Below are 6,074 nucleotides of genomic sequence, written 5' to 3' on the forward strand. Positions count from 1 at the left end.
AATCACCACAGTTGGGATTCCTTCCTTTAACCCACCTCTGCAATTCATTTTGTCACACTGGAGGATTCTCTTTACCTTTACAATCTTAGGTTCCTTGTGTACGAGACGAAGAGCCTGGGTGATATTCCCATCTCAAGACTTTTGATTCTCTGTCTACATATAACAATAGGAGAGTCAGAGCATATGGTGCCAGTAAGCTCCTCCATAAGATTTGTCTTTGTTCTTCAACGGTTAGTACTGTATTGAGATTCCTTCACACATTCCTGAAATCCATGTCCTTGAAGGGCTTATTTAGCTTGGCTGCAATTTTAGGTACATCTCAGAAATCTCCCTGAGTTCCTAAAGGGGCTGTGGAGACTAACTCAGCTCTTGAGGTGAAGGCCTGCTTATACTGCCATTCCTTCCCTCAGGCCTGCCCAGCATGAGGACACAACCACACAGCAGCTTGCTCAGAACCTAGGGGTCATTCTTCAGAAGAATGTGGAAAAGAAGAAGGGTTGCTTCAGTGTGACCTCAGTGTTTTCTTCAAGATCTACTCAAGAGAACACCATAAATCCCTGTGTTGGGGCGTCTGTGTGACTCAATGGGTTAAGTGTCCAACTCTTGATTTCGGTTCAGGTCATGATCTGCACTCATAGGTTCAAGCCCCATGTCAGGCTCTGCACTGAGTGTGGAGCTTGCTTGGGATTCTCTCTCTCTCTCTCTCTCTCTCTCTCTCTCTCTTCCCTCTCCCCTTGGTTTCTTCCCCCACCTCAAAAAAAATGTTTAAAATATCCCCTTGTTAAGGAAGGCTGGGGGGTGGAGGTATTTGGCCAATACATCTTATTTCCTCATTCCAAAAGTTGAGAAAGGTGTTGTTACTTCTGCCTCACAATGCTGAAGGGGTCAAGGGAAGTCAGGGAGGTCCCTCCATCATGCCAATACCTGCAACACAACACTAGAGACTTATACCAAGACCTCATGTAGGTGTGTGAAGGGAGGGGGAAAATGAAGCACCTCCCAAGCCACCAACAAGTGGATCAACTTGGACATGTGATCGCCAAATCTGCATGCCTGGTTCCAGACACAGCTATGACAGAGACCCAAACATTGTCGTTTTCACTTCTCTCCAGTGGATGTTTGCAGGACACCTCTTCAAAGAGATATGATCAGGGAAGATGGGAAGAGCAAACAATGGAGGAGGGTTGACTTTATTTACTGAGGAGTTTTTGAGTACACTGGATGGATCACAAACCAAGGAGAATTCAGACAGGCATCTCAAACAGGGAATGTTGACCAAAACATGTAGGTTTTTCATATTCCTCTTCACTTCTCATTTGAATCTATGATTGCATCATTTATAAGCTCATCTTTCTTTATATCTGTGTTCCAAAGAAATCCTAAGTAGAAATATTCTTCTTAATAGATTTTATTTGTGATGTGCAATGATAAATGCTTGTTTAAAGGACAATTGAGATAAATTATATTTCTAATCATCTGGATTGTCAACGTATAATATATTCTTCCCTGCTTTTATCTGTAAAAAAAAAAAATCCGGTTAATCTGTGATATCATTTTTCAGTTCTAAAATTCCTTGATCCTGGGACTCCTAGGTGGCTTAGTTGGTTAACGTCCGACTTTAACTCGGGTCATGACCTCATGGTTCATGGGTTCGCACCCTGTGTCAGCGCAGAGCCTGCTTGGGATTCTCTCTCTCCCCCTCTCTCTGCCCCTCCCCATCTTGTGCTCACTCACTCTCTCTCAAAATAAATAAATAAAATTTTAAAAGTAATAAAATAAAATTCCTTGATCCCAGAAACTTTTTAAAACTCTAAATTCAATAAGCCAAAGAGGCCCTATTCCTGGGTTTGAGAATGTTCTGTTACTATTACGGCCATATAGTGGTCATTTTAAGCACAGAACTGCAACCTTTCTAACAGTAATAAAAACAGATAAGGGGGTCCTAAACATTTTGGGGGACACTCTATTGCACTTTCAATGAAAACTAGAAGTTCCATTTGTCAGAACTTTTTCAGATAGCTTCATTTAACAGACACCTCACTCATCCTGGTTTAAATAAACAAAAAGAAAATGTGGGACTGAGGGAAAAACTCAGTGGTTACATGACAGAAAAGTTCAAGAAATGAATCCTCAAGGACAGAGAGATCCAGGGTCTCTAGTGAAGTTGTCAGACTGTCGTCACTCTCGTGGCTGTGTTGTCCTCTGTGTTGACTTTATTCTCATCGGCCTTTCTCTAAATGGTGGCAGAGAGAGCCACCAGCAAAGACAGCCAGACATCTTTAGCTGAAGATGTCTGCAAGACAACTTTAGCTGAAAGAATTCTATGGAAAGTTGCAGGACATGACTAGGGCCACATGCCCAATCCTGAACAACCACTTTGGTTGACTGATTGGGGCTGAATCACATGACTGGAAGTGGTGTCATCCCCATTCTCAACCGCTCAGACTGAGCAAGTAGGAGAGAAATTATGGTGTTATTACCAAAGGAGAAAAAGAAAATGCTGGGCAGCCAAAAAATAAACCCTTTGCCTAATAAAAAGGCACATATCTTGTGTTAGTTTCCTAGGGCCATGGTAACAAATTCCCACAGACATCGTGGCTTAAAACAGCACAAATTTATTCTTTTATAGTTCTGGAGGGCAGAAGTCTAAAATCGAGGGAATGACAGGGCTATGCTCCCTCCAGGGGCTCTAAGGGAGAAAGAATCCTACTACTCTTCTTCCAGCTTTGGGTGGTTCCTGGCATTCCCTGCCCTGCCCTGGGAACAGCCTTTCTGCAGTCTTTACCTCCCTCCATCTTCTCATGGCTTCTTCTGTGTGTCTCTGTGTTTCTCCTTCTGTGTGTCTTCTGTGGGTCTCCTTTCCTCTTCCTTTAAATACACCAGTCATTGGATTTGGGGCCCATCCTAAATCCAATATGATCTTATCGCAAGATCCTTAACAAATCACATCTGCAAAGACCCTATTCTCAAAGAAGATCACATTCTGAAGTTCTGAGTGGACATGAATGGGAGAATACTACGGCACCCACTCCATACCTCATAAACACACACATAAAATTTGGCATACATTTTCAGGAGGTTCATGAACTCACTCAGTTCCATCCATGGATCATTGAAAAGGAATATGGACCACAGATTAAGATGCTTGGGTTTCTCAACTTTGCCATATTGACTTTCTGGGCCAGATAATTCTTTGTCATGGGAGCTGTCTTATACATTGCAGGATGTTTAGAAGCATCCTTGGCCTCTACCCACTAGATTGCAGTAGCTCCCCCTCAGTCATGATAATCAGAATATCTTCAGACATTGACAAGTGTTCCCTGGGGGGAAAAATCATCCCTGGTTAAGAACCATTGGCTTATACAATGGTTTATGTGCTAACAGGACAGAAAGAGCCATTTTGGTGACCTAACAATCCTGGATACATATGCCAGAGATGTCATAAAGGGCAACATGTATAGGAATGCCCAACACAGTATCATTTGTGGCAACTGGTAAGGAGGACTCACTCTAGGTGCCCATCACTGTGCAGACTGAATAAGGGAAGTATAGTTTAAAGTAGGCTTTTATCCCATATACTCCTTTATTTTCATACCCAACAGTCCCCTAAACCATGAACCTAAACCATATCACTCGACCAGACTTCAAAATGCCTCAAAGTTTCCATTTGATATTTTGAAGTATATGCTCCTTACTCATCTCTGCTCAGCCCTTCCCTCAAGGCTCACACCCTCCTATTGTTCACAGTGTCTTTTTCAAGGAAGAGATTGTGTTCAATCCATCTTTTTTTGCCTCCAGAACTTGCTTGATGCTTTGTACTCAAACATCATTCAATACAGGCTACATTTATTAAATATGTAATACTATTACCTGGAATTTATTTGTTAACTCTACATAAGATGCATTGAAATTGCTTGAGATAAAAATAAATGTTTGATTCTTAAGAAAATAATCTATTTTTAGAAAGTAAATATAATTTAACTTGTTTGCCCTACATAAATAGGAAATTTGATTATTCTTTGATCTTACTTTTCCTTTTTAAAATTTAATTCACGGAGAGACGACCAATTATAGATGACCCCACAGCTTAATAACATATCTGTTAATGTTCTAGGGGGAAAAAAAGTCAGGGAATTAAATTAAGTATTAACGGAGTTTGAATTGATTTGAGGAACTGAAACAAATAGCTATCATACCCTGTTGTGATCTAGTTCTGTGTATTTTTACTGCTAAGACTGACTTCAAGCTTGGAGATAAAAAGGAACTCTATCCTTTCCTCGAATTGTCAGAATCCATTTCCCTTGAGTTATGTAATGCTACCAGACTCTTGGTTGTATGTGAATAATAAGAAACACAGTAGTCAAAGTGTTAAGTAGGTTCATGCATATGAATCATTCACTTATTTATTCATTCATGAGTTTACCCATTCAGTAAGCATCCATAGTGCACCTGCTGTGTCAAGCATTGCTCTAAGTCTAAGGATTTAGAGACAAAGTAGAAATAGTCTGTCCCCAGGGAGCTGTCAGAATGGTAAGGCATGTAATAAATTGGGCAACACAGTATTACCTGGGTGGTGGTAAGTCTGTACAGAAAACAATGGCAACACTGGGCAGGCAGATCTATCTGGGAAGGATCAGGAAAGTCCTCACCCAGGTGAACCTTACATTGACATAAAGAGGCATAAAGGACACCAAGGGGAGGTGTTCAGTGGGCAGGTGGACATGGAAATTTGGAGGGTAGAAGAGAAATCAGTCCTGGAGACACTGACCTACTGGTCATTAGCTTTGAGGGGTTTGTCTGAAGCCAGGGGTAGCTGAAATCCTGAAGATAGCACCACACCCTTCTGAGAAGACAAGGATGGAAAACAGCTGGTCTGAAAAGAGCTGAAGAGAGGGGACCAGGGCTGGACCTTTGGAACTGAGGCCAAAGACAAAGTCCCTAGGGTCAAGACACCAGAGGAAACTATCTTAATCACTTACGCTTACTCTGGGTGCAGGCAGATCAGAGGTCTAACACCAGTGTGGCCTTGAACAGACTACTTAAACTCTATTTCACTCAGTTTCCATAACCATAGAAAGGGAGTGTTAATAGTACATACCTTGAGGCACCTGGCTGGCTCAGTCCATAGAGCATGTGACTCTTGATTTCAGAGTCATGTGTTTGAGCCCCATATGGGCATAGAGATTACTTAAATAAAGAAAAAAAATAGTACATGTCTCAGAGCTGTTGGAAGAATTAAAATGGGGAAAATTAAGTGTTTATAAAACAGTGTCTGGCACATGGCAAAAAATCATCAAATACTAGTTGTTGCTATCATTTAATTATTAAAACAGATGTGAAAGACTAGGGAACAAACTTTGACCCTTGAACTGTGAGATTGTAACACGAGCTTTTTATTTTTTGCTGCTAACAATGTTTATCGAGTAGCTGTGATATGCGTGGCATGGTTTTTAGAGCTAGTAAGAGAAACTAGTATCTATGGTCTAAAAAGCTTAAGATTCACTCAGTGAATCTGTGAACTTAGATGAGGGGGAAAAAATGCATCTTTATTTTCAGTAAAGTAACTAAAATTTCACATTTCTTTCAATTTTGAATGTAGGCAACAGATCATACTAGTACTAATAGTACCTGTGGCTTTGTCACCAAAATAAATATTTTCATATCACATTACGGTTGTTGAAGATATCTAGAAATGTTTATTAGACATAGTATTACTATAAAATTAGGGAGTTGACAGACCATGTTAGATACTGTCATTATGTGTTATTAAAGAAGCATATATATTGCTGTATCATAAATTTGAGGGTTCTTGGTGGGGTTTTTTTTTGCCTTTTTAAAAAAATTTTTTAAAATCCGAGTTAGCTAACATATAGTGTAATAATGGTTTCAGGAATGGAATTTAGTGATTCATAGCTTCCCTATAACACCCAGTGCTCATCATAACAAGTGCCCTCCTGAATGCATCTAGCCCACACCCCCATTCACTTCCCTCCAGCATCCCTCAGTTTGTTCTCTGTATTTAAGAGTCTTTTATAGTTTGCCCCCCTCCGTGCATGTATATGTACATATACCAC

General features: G+C 40.5%; 1 long non-coding RNA gene across 1 annotated transcript; it reads right to left on the bottom strand.

Moving 5' to 3' along the window:
* Positions 1–1,174: 1,174 nt before the first annotated feature.
* On the bottom strand, positions 1,175–3,328 carry LOC144242728 (uncharacterized). Its single transcript, XR_013338443.1, has 2 exons — positions 3,093–3,328; positions 1,175–1,516 (listed from the first exon to the last, which is right to left on the bottom strand). It is a non-coding gene; the product is annotated as an uncharacterized LOC144242728 (long non-coding RNA).
* Between the last annotated feature and the right edge of the window lie 2,746 nt (positions 3,329–6,074).

Source organism: Crocuta crocuta, unplaced genomic scaffold (assembly GCF_008692635.1).
Source record: "Crocuta crocuta isolate KB4526 unplaced genomic scaffold, BGI_CrCroc_1.0 scaffold36, whole genome shotgun sequence".
NCBI lineage: Eukaryota > Metazoa > Chordata > Mammalia > Carnivora > Hyaenidae > Crocuta > Crocuta crocuta.